The 19,057-nt window shown below is 38.3% G+C and overlaps 2 long non-coding RNA genes across 3 annotated transcripts in view; both read right to left on the bottom strand.

Moving 5' to 3' along the window:
* Positions 1 to 19,057, bottom strand: part of LOC309651652 — a 647,179-nt gene that overhangs the window by 186,037 nt on the left and 442,085 nt on the right. The gene's annotated exons all lie outside the window — the stretch shown is intronic.
* On the bottom strand, positions 3,132 to 13,679 carry LOC309651666. Its single transcript, XR_014258293.1, has 3 exons — positions 4,955 to 13,679; positions 3,880 to 4,924; positions 3,132 to 3,560 (listed from the first exon to the last, which is right to left on the bottom strand). It is a non-coding gene; the product is annotated as an uncharacterized lncRNA (long non-coding RNA).

Genomic DNA, 19,057 nt, shown 5'->3' with positions numbered 1-19,057 from the left:
AAGTAAACATTAGAAGAAGATAACTCAAATAGAGGTACCAAGGACGTTTTTCTTTTTTTTTTTGGTACAGAGTAATTATCAGATAGAAATCTTAAGCATTGATAAGAGCTAACTACATAAAAAGAGGATGGAAAGAAATGTGTTACTAACAGAAAGCCATAGGTGAGAGCAGAGTAAGGTCAGATGGTGGAAGGAAGTTTGGTTTGACAGGGGCCAGGTGTTTAAGGTGTGAGAGATGGCAGTAGAGAGGCAAGAAGGACCCAAGTCAGGCAGGGTCTTGTAAAGCACAGTAAGGACTATAAAACTGAGAGCAGTGGGAACCACTGACATTTTTAAGCTAACATGACCATATTTACTTTATTTAGAAATATCTGTCTAGCTACAGAATGGATACGAGGACGTAGAGAGAGAAGAACGGAGCAGAGACACCTATGAGTATGCCTGCTCTGGTGGTCTGGACTCACTTGGGGAGGTAGTATCTGTAGGTATTTGTGAGTCACTGGATGGGGTGAGTGAAAATGGAAATGTAACCAGTGGCAATTTGATTTTTCATATACTTGAATGGATGTTAGTCTTCCTTGAGATAGAAAACACAAAAGAAATAATGTAATAGAGGTCGATATAGATTCGGTTTTGGACATATTATATATATTGGACATATTTGGACGTATATATATATATATATATGTATATATTTTCTATGGGATATACAAATGAATCTGACCCATACATCACAAAATACAGGATTTAAAGCTCAGGAAAGACATAAGAAATATAGAAAACACACAGCAAAGTGGCAGACATTAATCCTGCCTTATTGGTAATTACATTAAGGTAAAGGGATTAAAAACTGCAATCCAAAAGCAGACATTGACAGAATGGATTAAAAACAAACAAACAGTATCACAGGCATTTGTGTAAGTCTGAACTCATCAAATTGTACATATTAAATATGTGCAGGTCTTTGTATACCAATTATACTGCAATAAAGCTGTTAAAGTTTTTTAAAAACAGTAAAGCTGAAAAAAAAAGTTTGGCTGGGAAGGGAAAAATAATAAACTAAAACAAAAATAAAGTTTAATAAGGGTCTATAGCTTAGTCTTTAGGATTGTCATCAAAGTGGAAAACAGTGTCTTTACTACCATACATCCCTCTATACCCAACTCAGAGACAAGCAGTACTAGTAACGGTGTGATTCTGACCCATTACATAAATTCTCAGGTTTCTGGTCTATATAAAGAGGATCGCAGCCTTCAGAACTCTCAGGTTTTTACAGAAGGAAGTTTTCTATATTGCTTGTAACTTGAGATACTTGTAACACAGAGAGGGGGGACAAACACCATTTAAAAAATTATGCGGGTTTGTGCCTCTGTTTTTTTACTTCACCCTAAAAAGTAAATACACGGTGGCCTGAATGACCCAGCGACCATAATGCAAGAGCCCATTCCACTCACACACATTCCCCAGCTACCTGGTGGCTCTCCTAGAGAAGCGTGGACGATCGCTTAAAATGCTTCGGTTTCAAGGATGTTTAGAAGCTCTTCATTTCCTCCCAAAGAATTCAAGGAGACATTGAAATTGCATTTGTAATTATTTCCCTTGGGCTTACCGTTTCCCTCTCCCTATATCCTCTTACTTAAAATGTAAATTTTTTTGGAAAGTGATCTCTCGACAATTTAATGGGAATTAGTAGAAGAAATCTTTTTCTTGCATGACTTTCTACACTAGGGCAACATGAAAGCACCTTAGATGGAAAATAGAGTCAGAATTGAGCTGGGTCTGGGTCAATGGGGACCACAGTAATCTTCTATTAATTCTTAAAGCTCCCAGGACTAATTATGGCCACAAATATAAACACTCTGGAGGGAAAGAATAAAGAAAGTAAGCATTCCACACTGATTTTGATCCAGGTGCATTTATATACATTTTTGAGAGGCAGTCTCAGCAGTGGCTAGAAGTGGGGTTCTGAAGTCAGACTGCGTTTTTGTTTTTTTTTTTTTCAATGTCCTTATGTATCTTTACTACATACAAGAACCTTTCACATATTTTGATCCTCATAATCACCCTGCGAGGTAGGCAGGTTTCAGTTATTCATTCTAAAGAGGTATTCTATTTTTGTATTCTTATCTACATATCAGCAGAAGAGGAGACCACAGAAGCATATATGTCGCTTGCCTAAAGCTGTTCACTGCTATATGACAGAAGCAAGATCTAATCGATTCTCAAACGCTTTCTGCTAGATCACCCTTCCCCACTTGTGAGTAATGTGCCCCTGGCCTCTCCTGCCTCATTTTGTAGCCCTGATTTATGTCTCTGTTTTTTATTGTGAGTAATATGTTTACAAAACGTCAGAAAAATTATAACACTGAAGAAACGGAAACCAGAAGTGAGGTGGTCGGTGTGTAAGACTTACAGCAAGATTTTTATGTCAATTTAGCTCAACACTTCTAGTATATTCTGCCACCTAGCCAGAGTAAAATCTCTTGTAGATAAAGACAGACATCTGAGGGGCTTCCAATTCATTTTGATTTTCAAATAGAGGATTTTTATTGGACTCAGGTAAACAGACTGTTGTTACATAAATAAATAAAACAGAAGACATGGTACAGATTTTTTTACAAAGCATACTTCTTGGGGAAAATATAATTAAATAAAATTCTCCTCAAAAGCTCTTGTGCACTTTGAAATTTAAATTGCATGGTGAGCTTGGATTGCCAATATTTTTCAGGCTGTTTCTTTCCAGAGTTGATGGTGCCTTCCATTCATTACAGACAGAAAGGGAATATGAAGCTTTAGAAAGTTAAGTGCAGGTGTACATGTTGATCCCAGCCTAGAAGATATACTTTATATAACCAGCAAGAGTATCCAAAAAGGGGGCTTCCCTGGCGGCGCAGCGGTTGAGAATCTGCCTGCCAATGCAGGGGACACGGGTTTGAGCCCTGGTCTGGGAAGATCCCACATGCCGCGGAGCAACTGGGCCCGTGAGCCACAACTACTGAGCCTGCGCGTCTGGAGCCTGTGCTCCGCAACAAGAGAGGCCGCGAATAGTGAGAGGCCCGCGCACCGCGATGAAGAGTGGCCCCCACTTGCCACAACTAGAGAGAGCCCTTGCACAGAAATGAAGACCAACACAGCCATAAAAATAAATAATAAAAAAAAAGATTATCCAAAAAAGCCCAACTGTGACACCATGTCGTTAGAGTAGTTTCAGAAAGATTAAGTCAAGGGAAGGGAGTTTTATTTTTTTGCACATCCAGCGCTCATGGTGCTTTTAGTTAAACACACAGTCAAGAGAATAAACTGCAAAGTAATTAAGAGGAGGTCTGAACCCAGATTTGTTCAGCTTGCTTCTTAGAATAGTTAATATTAACTGACCTTTACATTAAGATTCACTTAACTTGGCAAATGCATGAAAACTAAATTGCATAAACTTTTCTAGACTTACACTCACTCTAGGATTAGGGAAAATGACTCAAGTCTAAGAAACATTTTGTTTAATTTTGAGATGTTTCACAAAGTCAGACTATGAAAAAAGTTGACTTTAAAAGCAAGAGCCAGGGCTTCCCTGGTGGCGCAGTGGTTGAGAATTTGCCTGCCAATGCAGGGGACACGGGTTTGAGCCCTGGTCTGGGAAGATCCCACATGCCGAGGAGCAACTAGGCCCGTGAGCCACAACTACTGAGCCTGCGCGTCTGGAGCCTGTGCTCCGCAACAAGAGAGGCCGCGATAGTGAGAGGCCCGCGCACCGCAATGAAGAGTGACCCCCACTTGCCACAACTGGAGAAAGCCCTCGCACAGAAACGAAGACCCAACACAGCCAAAAATAAATAAATAAATAAAGTGTAAAATTAAAAAAAAAAAAAAAAGCAAGAGCCAAACATTTTGTTTTTCTTGAAATATGATAATTTCAAGAAGTAATTGATTATTTTAATAAATAAAATCAGTAGACATAATTACTCCTCTAAGCATTTCTCTTGAAATGAATGGGTAGTGACAATTTGTGAGGATATTTTCATTGACTTTGTTATATCACCTGACAGTTTAAGAAACATCAGAAGATATTGCTTCAAGTACTCTTATTCAAATTCAGCTTAGCATTGTATTCCTACTTCAGGGGCCCCCAATTCCTAGAGGCTTGGTTCAAAGACAAATAGATGATGAACGGTTGAACCACAGAAATAGGTGGAGACAATGTCATGTCTTTAATCCAGACCCAATTAAATAGTTTTAAATGTTCTTTAATTGCATGGATTGAAATTGGAGTTTCCCTCTTGCCTCTCCTACACCATTTTGACACGATTCCCCGAGAAAAATCAGAAGTAGAAAGGAGCTCCCTTTATTCACGGTGATCATGCAACAGAGTGCATTAACACCAAGTGTGCAGCCCTGGAAAAGCATGGACCTATGTGGTTCAGCCTCAGGGAAGCATGGAGCTTGGGATAAAAAGGTTAACAGCTTAAAAAAATCATTTTAAACAAACTCTGTCCTTTGTTTTCATGCTTAGAAAGATGAAAGGATGTAACACATAGTCCATGGCAATCTTTGCAAAAGTCTGGCTTCTCACATCCTCATTTGTATCCATAGACTGTGAGGTCTGGAATCAGCCAGGCCAAATTCACTATCATTCACAAGTGCCAATGATGAGCTGGGTGTTTTACGTATCAGTAATCCTCACCCCAGTGATCACAATATCCCCAGTTTTCAAAGATGAGTTAACTACAGCCGAGAAATGTAACTTGCACAGATTCACAGAGCCCCAATGTTCAAAATGTGTGATTTCAAAACTCACGCTTTAAAAACCACACTATGCTGACTCTCATCATTCTAAAAGCCCAATTTTGTAATTTGGGAAAGAGCCTATTTCAAAATGTTTCTAGTTCTCAAATTCACTGACAAATATTTTCATTTCCTTCTCTCTCTCTCTCTATACATACACACACACACACACACACACACACACACACACACACACACACAGACTGTGGAGTACAGATATGTATATCTATAGCTATAGATAAACATATGAATATAAATATATATTTGTTTCTTCTTCATTATCGTTTTTAATGTGTGCTTTTTTTTTTTTTAATGGGCTGTTAGCTCCCTTTTTTCTTTTTTTAAAAAATATCCAGTTTATAATCCTTTCACTTAAAACAGTAATTGTTAGCTTTGCTTGTTCACTCCTGGAATCACAACTTTTCTCTTTGTCTCTGGCTTTGCATTATTTTTCCATCTGTACCACATCTCTCTTGTGCAGGAGCCAGAGTAAAGAGAAGAATATTTAAGAGGAAGATAATGAATAGGAGAATGAGAGTTCATGTTTACTGAATTTAATTCTCCAAAATTTTCACTATTATTATTTTACTTTAAAGAGTAGTATAGATCTATTTATTATAAAATGTTACCCTAAAATTTGACAATAAGAAGTGAAAAATCTAAATGCAAAATCAACACTTTTCAACTGCTTAAATAAGAGAAAATATAAAAAGAAAATATTTAAAACATTTAAAATAAGTTAGTTTTTCAATGGTCATAAGTTTTAGAAAAGATAAATAATTCATAAAAGCTCAAGAGATTTACTTCTTCATCTTTCTTAAATGTATGCAAGAAATTACTTTACTTTTGAATCAGGAAGGAATAAACAAATGAATTGCAGGACACCCAGTTGGTGTCAGAGAATTGGTGTAAGAATGTAACTTCCTAATAGAAAATTTGCCTATAAAACACAAGAATTTAAACAAACATTTAATCTTTCATTCATGGCCAATAACTTTAGTGTCAGTCACTATTATAATATTTAAATATGGTCCTTATTTTTGGAAAGAAATATTTTAATATATTATAATAGTGATTGAATCTAAAGTTATTGGCTATGAATGAAAGACTAAGTGTTTGTGTAAATACTTGTATGTATTTACATGAACAATTCAATTCTGACAGTAACTAACTGGACAGACCCACAGGTTAGGAGCAAAATCCTTCACAAGAATGCCCCTACTTTAGATGCCAGCTGCAAGTCTTGGATGTCTCCAAGCCCCCTGCACTTCAACCCAGCCAGCTACAAAAAGGGGCTTCCCACAACCCTCTCACATTTGATATTTTGCTAAAAAGACTCTGTACTCAAAAAAGCAATATACTTATAATTACCATTTTACTATAAAAGATAAGAATAAACAGCCAGATAAAGAAGTGCAAATGGTAAGGTCTGTGCACAGTAGCTTCTGTACCTGTAGGGTCATTGTCTACTACTGTCCCAGTTCATGGTATGTCCATGAACCAGGAAGCTTCTCTTGAGTCTTGAGTTCAGAGTTTTTATTGGGAGTTCATCACCTAGGCAAGATCAAGTAAATCATTGGCCAGGTACTTGAATTCAATCTCCAATCTCCACTCCCTCCTCAGAGGTCAGGCTGGCCCCCAAAGTTCCAACCCTTAATCATATGGTTGGTCTTTCTGGTGACCAGCCCCCATCCAGAAGCCAGAAAGGTAAACCACCCCCCCCACCCAAGTCACTTCATCAGCATAACAAAGACACTCATCACTCAGGCAATTCCAAGAGTTTTTGAAGCTCTGTGCCAGGAACTGGGGACAAAGATTAGAGACAATTTTATTATACCACAGATGCTCATTATGTGTTCATTTTATCTAGTCTCATAATTGATATAGAGCTTTTAATATTTTGTTCTGCCATATGTACTTTAATATTCTTCCATTTTTGGAAGAATACAAGGCAATAAATTCCTTATATAAGTTTCATATATAAGGATGTCTGTATCCATCTATATATAGAAATATAGATTAGACAGAGAGATGGATGGATGGGTAGATAGACAGACAGATAGACTAGAGTTAGATAAAAAGGAAAAGAAAAAAGAAAAAAAGGTTCATAGCTTCTAAATGTACAAAAATGCTTTTCTACTGGTAGCTTAAAATTATTTAGTTACAGTCAAGATGATTTAGGGTGAGACAACTAAGAGATGAGAACAGACCAAGATGCCAGGAACTTGAACCTGAATTACTCTTCTGCTCCAACTCTAGAGATAGAGGAACCTGGAGGACCAGCAGATGTACCAGATGAAGCATCCTTGGGTGTGCCTGCTGGACCCCTGAAGTCATGAACATACTATGAGACTCCATGTGAAAACAGCCTTGGAGAGCTTTTCAAAGCAGGAGGAGATGCCAGCACCCTCACAGAAACCAAGACTGGCATTGGAATATGGGCCATTTAACCATTAGAGGTGAAAACTGAGAGTGTTTAGAATATAAAGAATAGAAGCCTATGGTTTTCTCCTGGCCTGAGGAGAACTAGTTTTCTCACACAGTCCTGGGCAATTAGAACCCCAAGCATTCTGTGATTGACTAGTGTGTCAGTGCTCTCTACATAAGCAACTGTTTTATTGTCTGGTCTTGTCTGAAACTTTCCTCTCCTCATTCCAGCTTGTCGTCATAGTTGCAGCCTGCCCTGATTGCATCTTCCCTGATTTCAACTGCCTTATATATGCTGTAATTTATCCACGAGCTAGACCATTGGCCTACCATCTTGGCTACATATTAGAATCAATGCGTAGAGCTCTAAAAACGCCCATGCCTGAGTTCATCCCCACACTACTTAAATCAGAGTCCCCGGAAATGAGGTTTGGGCACTTGTGTGTGTGTTTTTTAAAAAGCTGTCTGGCGCACTGAACTGACAGGGTCAGCCTTTACATGTAGTAGTTATAAAAGCAACACAAGTTAATAGCAACATTATGGTTAGTTTCATTTTGTTACAAGATACCAGGCTAAATTTAACCCCACTGCTCAGTCCAGGGGATATGAGAATGAATAACCACAATCCATTTTTTGAAAAGGAGTATATAATCTCCCAAAGTAAGATAACGTTTTCTTTCCTTAAATTAGGGAAAGCTACACAACATCATTCAAATCAGGCTCATATGATCTTTTATGAAAGATATCAGTGGAGCACATTTTCAGAGGCCCCTACATTGCCTAAATTAGTGCAAGATCAATTAAAAAGAAAAGAATTAGAGCAATAAAATTATAGTTGTTGAAGTCAAAGATTCTTTACACCGTAATGACTGATCTTTTAACAATTAAGACTAAGAGACAGAGAATGTTTCCTAATTAGTGTATCACCTCTGATATGTCATAGGCTAGCTGGGCCAATTAGGGATGGATCAAAGAAGAATGCAGACCCCACAGAGGCAGTTCAGACTGATTCATTAATCTTGCACTCTTTCAAACATTTTTATAAGTTTATAAGTGCTTGTCATTCTAGATTGATACCAGGTACCATTCTAGGCATTGGGGATGTAGTGATTAAGATAGAAAATAAAGTTCGGGACCTTATAGAATCTACATTCTTCTATAGCAGTCAGGTGAGAAAAAAATGAATGCAAAGTATAACAGTAGGTAATAATAATGCTATGAAGAACAATAAAACAGAATAAATGGATAAAGAGTGATGCAGGGAGATGGTAATGTAGAAAGGGCTGCTCGTGAGGATTTGCCAGAATGGGTGGTGTTTGCCAGAGTTCCGAATAAAATGAGAGCAAGTCACACAAACACCTGACAGAAAAACATTTGGGGACAGAAATAACAAAACGTGTAAAGGTCTTAAGGAGGAAATGAGCTTAGCATGTTTAAGGGACAACAGAAGCCCGTGACTAAAATATAGTGAGTGAGATGCAGACCAAAGGAAGATGCAATTTGAGAAACAGCTGAGGGCCAGTTCATACAAGGCCTTAGAAAACCAAAATACACCGAAGAAAGAAGGAAAATAGAGAGCAACCAAGCTCCCATGTATAATTACTCCAAGTTGATTCATCTTAACATTAATTTTATACAATTTTAATGAATATTATGTATAAAGAAGAGGTACAAGGTCAAACAGATTTAGGAAATACTGGGTTGAAAAATATTAAGCACGTTTCTTTGCTGTACAACTCCTTAGGACATTTTATAATCTGATTTGTTTTATATCTAAGACAGAGATTTTTCACATTTATTGTCCTTGGCCCAAACACCATAAAAAGATCTGCATCAAGAAAGATAAGTAGCTAAAAAAAATAAAAAAAATAAAAAAGATAAGTAGCTGACACAAAAACTAGATCTGCAGATCTGCAGTTTAGTCTTTCTGTTATTCATCACTTGTCAAAGGAATATACAGAGACAATAGCATTTAGGAAATGAATTAGAGTATCTGCAGAGAAGTTTTTTAAGGACATTCAGCCTTTAGAAGGGCTGGCTTGCCAATTAAAACAATTCAATAGGTATTTAGTTCTTCAAATGTTTCTTCTGCCATGTTCTCCCTTCTCCTGTGTTTTCAATTACACAAAATTTAGACTGTATGGTATTGTACCACAGCTCTTGGATGTTCTTTCAGTTTAGGTAATTTCTATAGGTTTCTCAAGTTCACTAACATTTTCTTCACCTTTCTGGAGTCTACTAACAATCCCCTCAAAGGCAATCTTATCTCTGATGAAGTTGTAGTTTTCATTTCTAATTTCCATTTGATTTTTACTAAAAGTCTTCCTCTCTATGCTAAAATTATCATCTGGTCTTGCATGCTGTCTACTTTTCCCATTAGAACCTTTAACATACTAATCATGGTTATTAAATTCCTTGTCAGATGTTCCAAGACTTGTGGCATATCTGTCTGGTTTGGATGATTGCTTATTTCCTTGAGAGTGTTGTTTTGTTTTGCCTTTTTGTATGCTTTCCAGTTTTTGTTGTTGAAAGCCAGACACCTCTTTTAGAATTGTAGAGACTGAGGTAAATATTTTTCACACTTGGAAATGGGCATGCCTTTATTTCTGGTAGAGTTGAGCTAATCTAATTAGGCATTGAGCAGGTTTGAAGTTTGTTATGCTATGGCCACCCTCAGGGCACTACAGTTTTAAACTTCCTCTAGAAATACATTGTGTTTAGCGTGTGAGCTGGTTTGCCAGGGGGCTTTTCTACAATGTCCTCTCCATCCTCTAGCTTTTAGTTCTTCCTGGTGAGCTACACCTAAGAGAGGGTCTATCTCTTGCCTATAAGTTACATGTCACCTGCTGACCTGGCAATGAGTGTATGTGTGTTGTGGGGATTGTAGGGGGAGCGACCTCCGATGTTCTGGAAAAGCCCTAGTTTTAGGCAGACACCATACTCTTAAATCCTAGGGTATTCAGACTTCTCAGTGCACTGCTCCTCCTGCAACTGCAGCTATAGGCCTGGATCCTCAGGTATCTCTCCCTTCCTCCACTCCTCTCCCTCACCCCGCACACAGATAAAGGAATTTGTCCCACAAGGGAGTTAGTGGAGAAGGCTCCTGGTGAAATGGCTCACTTCTCCTTCAGTGGCTACTGTTTTCCTCCCCCAGCTCTACACAAAGGAGACTCTTAGGATTCTCTCATTACTTCTCTGAGTGCCTAGTAGGATTCATGTAGAAAAGTGTTGCAAGAAGTTGTGGACTCCCTCTGTACCTGGGGCCCCAGGGTCTTCACTCTATCTCGGCAGGGTCTCCACCAATTTGCCAGTCACCTTAGCTGAGCTCTTCTTACTGGCTGCATCTTGCCCTGGTAGGGCAGTGCTGGCACTCCGTCTTCTCCCTGCTGGTGCCTCTCTCTCTTTAGATTTTGAGCCAGCTCTCTGATGCGTTCCAGAAGAGTTGCTGTTTATCTACTTCTGAAACTTTATGATTATTATTGTTAAGGTTGAAGCTACACTCATTTTTCAGCTCTCTGCATGCTAACGTGGAAACCAGTCAAAAGGTGAGAGAGAAAAATTGCCAGGGATATTGAGGCTATACCTAGTTTATTCATCATGGAAAAACAATAGTTTTCTTATATGCCTATCATATCTGCAAGTGTCATAATATAATCAATATTGCAACAGTCAGGGATAAAACCATTTTCTTTATACAGTCAGTAACTTACAGGATTGGTGACCCGAGGCCTCACTGATTTTGTGGACTAGAGCTAGACAGAGTGACTGTTTTTGCCCGTTTGCTTATCTTAGGGCGCACAGTAAGTCTCCCTTGTGCCGGCTGTGGACTACGGATGTGCACACTTACTTGTAATTAATGCAGGGGGGCAGGTGTCACAGTTGCTCTTATACCCTCCTAGCATCTACTTAAGCCTGAGCTTATAATTATAATTAAGGTGACTTTTTTTTATTAAACTGCTCTTATTTTATTACAAGGTTTGAGTTCATTCCATAATCGGCCTTTTCTTTGGGTCTCCAATGTTCCAAAAAAATATGTCATTCAAGATTTAAGGGAAGACTCCTGATTCCTCACTAATAATCTTGGTACTTAAAATTAGAAGAAAGATAAGCAGCATCAGCCCATTTATAAAATCTCCTTGTCTCAGCTTTTTCATGTTTAAGATAGACCATTCAATACCATTCATTAATGGTATTCTTTGTGATCAGCATACTTTTCAGTGGCCAGATCCATAGGCATCAAGCCTTCAGCATTGCAACTGTCATCCACAGTGACCATATTTATAGGGGCAGCATCTACTTTTCTATCCCACAAGAGTATACAAGGTGTGTATGTCAATTCCACTATATAAAATAGATAACTAATAAGGTCCTACTGTACAGCACAGGGAACTCTCCTCAATACTCTGTAATGGCCTATATGGGAAAAGAATCTAAAGAAGAGTAGATATATGTATATGTATAACTGATTGACTGTGCTGTACACCTGAAACTAACACATTGTAAATCAACTATACTCCAATAAAAATTAAAAAAAAAAAAAGAGTATACAGGGCATTCCAGGGTCCTCACTATCTCCGCTATGAAAAGGTTCACCTACTGAATGTATTGTGTGCTGTTTCCTTTCTACCTGAGTCCTTCATGGTGCATTTTGTACCTCTTTTGTACCTGGTCCAAGATCTGATCTCCACCTTTCCTGACCTGCCATGGCACTTATTTCCTCTAATACATTCTGTGACACTCGATTATATCCTGTCTTCTGTCCTTCTCCAAACATTTCATGGATCATGTCGTTCCAAAATTACTGGAGTCCCTAAGGCAGGAAGCATGCAGGTCTTGTTTTGCATTCTCATGCTCCCTTGCACGTTGTCAGGCATATTGCGAACATGTGACAAATACTGGGTTGAAATAAGTTGAAATTTCTTTACTGAAGAGAGTGAAAGAAAGAGTGGGAGAGGAGCTTTGGTGATCGATATCAATTACATTAAGCATAACAGGGAAAAGAATCTGCCGACCATTATCATTCTCCAGAACTGGAGTAAATAGGCTGAAATTCCTATAAAAATCACCCCCGCTGATTTCTGCACTCCGGGGTTACTTGTCTGCCCTTCTGTCTCCCGGAAGCCAATGTTGTCACTGCACATTCCTGAGGCTCTGCTTTCTGTCTCTTCCTCATTTCTTCTCCTTTCTGTCACTGAAGATATTCCGCACTCTCACAGACACTGCTGCAGGTTCTCTTCAGTTTCAGATCTCTTCTCAATTTCCCGTGATGCGGCGGCTCCCTTCACAAGGCGCGCAGAGCCGGGCAGGATCAGTTCAGCTAAGCTTCATCCCATCGCCAGGGAATTAGCAGGCTTCCAGAGCCATTGTGTTGGTGATTATGTTCTGCGGTTTGATGCTAAGGGTGACTCAGAAATGACATGATGGAACTGCTCAAAGTGACAAATGTGGCATCTGCAGCAGAGCTCACCACAGAGCTGTCAGTGTCACCTCCGTCCAGGCTGCTGCTGTATCCACACTGGCACCCTATTATCCTCATCTCCTGAACAGCGCACTGCCTTCATCTGGCTTATTGCTCCACATCTCAATCAGGGAATTAGTAGACAGCGTGTCTCTATGATAACAGAAGCCGATGACAGCTTTTGCCACCCTCTGCCACTGAACATATGTTGGTGTAATGGAGGATTTGTGTATTATAAATTGCTACAAGACCTCAGGCTTCTGCACATTTATGATTGTTCCTAGTATGATATTCACTGCACAGTCGTTCAGAATTGCTTACTGAGGTTGCTGAAGACACAGTTCTTGTCTAGCATGCCTTGTTGGACTACTGCTGAAATACTAGTCTATTTCACAGCCTAAAACATTGAATCACTTGAGTAAAAAGCATTATTCAACACTCACTTGGTTTTTTCTTTTTTGTTGGTGAACTTTAGTTGCTTGTAGAAAGAAATAAAGCTGGATCTACTGTATATCTAGCTTCGATTTACTGGCCAGAACATTATCAATTATGTTTTGACCAACAATATCATCACATCTTTTCAGAATTTCTCCGGGGGGAAAAAGAAAATAAAACAACCACAAAACAACCTACTTATAGCTGCCAGATTCTAGGTCTGCTGCTTTATATTGAAAAATGAGAAATTTGGCTAAATGAAACTAGATTACATTCATATGAGTTGAAAAGAGTAAAATGAATAATTCTGGTAAGAAGTTTGGATATGATTAATTTAACATTGAATCACAATTACAGTATGGCCACTTAAGTTTTAAAAAAACATTCTTTTTTTATGCTATTTCAGATAAAACAGAGTGGCATGGACTTATATATACTACCAAATGTAAAAAAGATAGCTAGTGGCAAGCAGCTGCATAGCACAGGGAGATCAGCTCACTACTTTGTGACAACCTAGAGGGGTGGGATAGGGAGGGTGGGAGGGAGACGCAAGAGGGAGGAGATATGGGGATATATATATATATATATAGCTGATTCACTGTTATAAAGCAGCAACTAACACACCACTGTAAAGCAATTATACTTCAATAAAGATGTTAAAAAAATAATAAAATTTAAAAAAAGAAAAACAAAAAAACTAAATACCTTAAAATAAATAAATAAATAAATAAATAAATAAATAAATAAATAAAAATAAGGTACACATTTAAATGTAAGTTTTCCCCTGAAGAAAATGTCAGCAAGCCAATTCCTTAAAATTCACAACATATGGTGTTTTGAGTAGCTATATTAGTCAGCATGTAAAAGTAATTTATGTTTTTCATTAAAGAAACTTGAAATTTACTTATTGTACACTAATACCCACATCCAGGAAATCTCAAACCCAGGGAACAAGCGATCGTTATTCTGGAAATCCTGGGTTATTGACAGCCCTGCTCTACTGCAGTCATTTCTATCGTTTGTGGATGTCCAGGTGCCAGCAGACCTTGCCCTTCCTTTCCGGGCACATTCACTCCTGGCGGAGGCTTGGACCTTCTCTGATTACCTCCTCATGAGGAGTTCTCTTCTGTATCCTCTGTCTCTGTCTCTATCGCTCTCTTTCTCTTTCTTCTCTCCCTTTCTACTCCTCCTATTATATGTATGTTTGCTTATTTGTACAGTTTTATTTACACACTTGAGTTCATTTTATATCCATCACTGGGTAGCTTATTTCGCTCACTCCTAACAATATATTAAGTTTTCTCTCCACTTCTGTAAATGCTGTGTGATTTCATTCAATTTATCTGCAGGATAGTGTTCCATTGAATGGATGTACCTTATTTATTTTTGCAAAATAGAATAAACATGTTTACATTTTAAAAGTAATGCATGCACATGGGAAAAAGGATATTGAGCTGGACAAAGGAGAGTAAAATAGAAAGCAGTCATCTCCTTTCACCGATAGTTGTACTCTTCACAGACAACAGGGTTAACGGGTTTTAAGTTTTATGGCAGTTACTACTGTAATGGAAATTATTATATCTCTTCATCTGTTTCCCAATTTGTCAGATTTATATAGTATCTCTTCACCTTTAACCCCCCACTGTGATGAGGAATTTAACACATTTATACTACCTCCCCTTCCTTCTCTGCCTTTGGATTTTGCTGCCATTATCATCATCATCATCATCTTCATCCTCGTCATCATGATCATCACTATTATTATTAGTTGTAATATTTATAAACTTGGTGCTTTTCTTGCTTGTTTTTATCACTTTAAATAATCCACTTAATTGCTACTGCTTGACTTATCAAATTCGTGGAGTTTATTTTTATGTTAACACAATCCTAGCTGTTATTAGAAACAAACCCCACATCTCAGTGGCTGAGCACAATGGGAGTTCATTCTTCATTCACGGCACTGTCCAGTCTTTGCATCGGATGTCTCTTGTGGAAAGCTTTTTTCTCCTTAAAGCTTTTATGCTTTTCTGTTTCATATTAGAGTACTGAAAGTTCATGATATTTTCTCCAGGAATCATTTTTGTCTCTTCAGACTTTTCTCAGTGAAAACTTGTATCTTTTTGCAGCTTGGGAAAAATTTTGTATATAATTTTTAATAATCTGTTCCTCCCATTATTTTAATTTTCTCTTTGACAACTTCCTGTATTTCTACAACTCAATATTTCTACCCTCTTCCATTTTTTGTGGTCTTATTTTTTTCTACGCTTGATCTTCTCAAGTTTCCTTTTTAAGATTGTCTTTAAATTCAGAATTTCTTTTATAATTTCATAATCATATTTCAAATTTTAAGAAATCATTTTTCTCTGATCTTGGTTTGTATCTCCGTTGATGTATGAAGTACCTTTTTCAGTTTCTGAATCATATACTTTGAAAAATTGCTTCTGAATCTCTACCTGTTTCTTCTATACTCAATTGTTCTGTAGTTTCTTGTGACTGTCATTCATAGGGTTGCTTTTTCTCAAACATCTGTTGATTTTCATAGTTGAACATGCATATTTATAAGTGAAAATGTTTGATTAGTGTGATTATGCTGCTTTCCTCTGCTGTTGAGAAGTCTTAGTTGCCCAATAAGCCTCTCCCTTGAATGGGGGAATGACCAGTAAATCCAGGTAAATTGAGCACACTAACAGAAGATTTTTTGTAGGGTGTGTGTTAGAGAGTGGTGCAGATTAGGTTTCTCAGAAAGCCAGCTCTGTGACGTAAATAAGCATGAGAAATTGGGATTTGCTCTCAAGATTAACTCCTGTTGGGAAAGAAAACAAAATAAGGGGGTGCGGGGTAAAGGGAGAATTTGGGCCATAATTCTGAAAAGTTTAGTCAACTCCACAGGGAGTTCTAAACCTAGAGAAGCCGTTCATGGTTGCCTCAAGTTGGCCAAACAGGTTAGGTCTTTATAGTCTTGTATGTACCAGTCATTGGAAGGGACAGACTGCTGGAAGAAAGGGGACATGATTTTGGTGAGCAGCTTTCTTCAGCCTAAGGTGCTCCCCCAAAAGTGTAGACAACTGAAGCCCATTCTTGAGTGACACTCCCAGCACTGGGGGAATGAGTTTTTCAATCCCAAAAGGATTGTGTCACAACACGGTATCCATTACAGGAGCATGCAGACAATTTGGGGACGTCCATATTGCACAGTAAGGAGAGCCTTGGTCTGGGGTGGAACTTTTGCTTTTTCCTCTCTTTCTATTAGGGAGAACCAGTGTTCCATCAGGCTCTGCTTCTTTGTTGAGTCCCACCATCTTCACTAGGGATCTCCCTCGACAGGTAGCCATCTTTATGGAGAAGGTCACAGTCTTCTTTTTGAGGTCAAAAACAATGGCTACCACCCATTCTGTTTTCATGGAGAAGGGAGACAACTGTCTCAGAAAACTCTTTATTAAATTATCCTATGATCACCCCCATGTCGCTTTACTGTTCCTTTTGTTGATTTACTCCAGAGTGGGGGGACACCCATATTTTTCTCTGAAGTCGTGGGTGATGGCGTCATCTTTCTTTAGACATTAATCCCATTCCATCTGCTATTTTCCTGAAACTTTTAAAAAATCTAATCTAGTCCTAGCACAATTTCTCATGTTTCTGCACTGCTATGTCTTTTTATTTCTTAAGCCTGCATTTTCATCCTTTTCATTCATGAGCTGGAAGCCTATGTACTGAGTTCTCATCTCAGTAGAATGGAATGGATATCGGTTATGGTCACAGACAGATATCTCACCCAGCTCTACTACTTATGACCTACATGACTTAAGACCAATAATATAGCATCTCTGAGATTCAGTTTCTTTTTAAAGTGGGAATAATAATATGTACTACTTGGAGTAGAGGTAAAGATACAAAAATGTTTAGCACAATGCTTGGCACATAACCTGCATGCAAGAAATGACTGTTCTTTCACTCCCTTTATATCCCTCATAGTGACTGTCAATGTATCTTATGTTCTTATTGAAAAGTAAAACTTTGATACTTTAATATGATCCAAAATCTATCAGAAAACCAGAGTGCAAAAAACCTTAAAGATTCAGTGAGGCCTGGTGTATTTTTAACGTGGCTTAACAATGTGACAGCTTAGGCAATGGCGCATTTAATATTATCACTGCTGAGTGCTACCTTGAGATTTCACAAAATGTAAACTGTAATGTAATGGTCACCTGTAATGGTCACAGCATTTTACATTACAGCTTTCTTGCTTAACACCTTGGCTTTTAATAATGTTTTATCTCTTATTCTTTATAAAATTGATTGATTAAAATAAAGATAAACTAGTTATTACCTGGAAGCAGGAGGTCAATCACAGAATAAGACAAGATGTATTAGATTCAATGAAAGTTTCTCAGTTGTGCTACTTGGATGGCATGAAAGAAATATCACAGGACATGGTCAGCTATTTTCTTGCCAGATATTTGACTTCGCTTTAAGCCAGTCACTTCCACGTTTAGCCTCAGTGTCCTCAGCTCCAAACCCAGAATAATATTTTCTCTTGTATTAGTTTCCTTGAGCTGCTGTAACCTTTCACAAACTGAGTGGCTTAGACAGCAGAAATTTATTCTCTCAGTTCTGAGGCTAGATGTCCAAAATCAGTGCCAGTACTGTTGGTTCCTTCAGAGGCTGAGGGAAAATCTGTTCCATGACTCTCTCCTAGTTTCTGGTAATAGCTAGCAATGCTTGACATCCCTGGACTTATAGGTGCATCGCTCTAATCTCTGCCGCTGTCTTCACATTGCTGTCTTCCCTCTGAGACTCTTTTCCTACGTCTTCATATGGCATCCTCTTCTCTGTGTGTCTGTGTCCTAATTTTCCTCATCTTATAGTGACAGCAGACATTGGATTAGGGCATATCCTGATTCAGTATGATCTCATCATAACTTGACTATATCAGCAAAGACTCTATTTCCCAACAAAATCACATTCACAGGTACTGGGGATTAGGGCTTGAATATATCTTTTGGGGGAACAAAATGCAATCCATACCGTCTCCTAAACTTAGAAATTTTTATAGTGGTTATGTTAGTTAAGATGTTTTGTGTCGTGCAGCAGAAACCCAAGTAAGCAAAAGATGAAATGTTGTAGGAAGGATTCTGAAACATCCCTCAACTGAGCTGGACATTATGAACAGAAGGAAACTGAGGACAGTAATATTAGAGGGTGACGTGAAACTCCTCTCTTCTTGTCTCTGCTTATTCATATACCTCTGCTCCAACCTTCTCTCTAGTTATAACTAACCCTCACTTCTTTCTATTCTGTGTAACAGAAAATGGTTACCAACAGCTTCCCAGGCTGAAGAGAAATGTCAGACAGAAAGATGCTAATATGAACCCCTCTGTAGACAGGGTGGGGATGGGGAAGTAGGGAAACCCAAGGAAGCTTAGGGGGAGAATCTTGCCTATTGACCTTATTTTTCTCAGGGGAGAAGGCAGTTGACATTTTCTGAGAGAGAAGAGATTTGGATGGTATTAAAAAAAAAAAGCAGTTGATATTAAAGTTTTGTGAAAGTTGTTCAGAGGAGTGAGAGTCAGTGATGAAGAACCACAGGATCAAGGGTGTGTTGGCGGCCAGGCTAACTGGACACCACCGTGTTAGCGGACCAGTCTTCTCCTGTACGCTTCCATCAGTAATGGTCAAGAGCTCCAGTGTATTACTAGGTGAGTACATAAGACGACTACTAGATGAACCCATCATCCCTGCATAAACAACGCAAAGAGATATTTCAGTTCATTTAAACCTGACTGCTTTACAGTTATCTTCATGGTAAAATGGTCCATCACAAAAGTGATATATAAAATTTTAGTCAAATAATTTTTTTTTTTTTGCATTTCTTTGTAGATATCTTTAACCCTTAGCTTCTAAGGAAAAACGATGTTATTTTTTCATAAGTCAGGGCTTCTGGGTAAATGGGGTTTGAGTTAC

Source organism: Balaenoptera physalus, assembly GCF_965194825.1.
Source record: "Balaenoptera physalus genome assembly, chromosome: 21".
NCBI lineage: Eukaryota > Metazoa > Chordata > Mammalia > Artiodactyla > Balaenopteridae > Balaenoptera > Balaenoptera physalus.
This window is presented reverse-complemented; position numbering and strand designations above follow the sequence as displayed.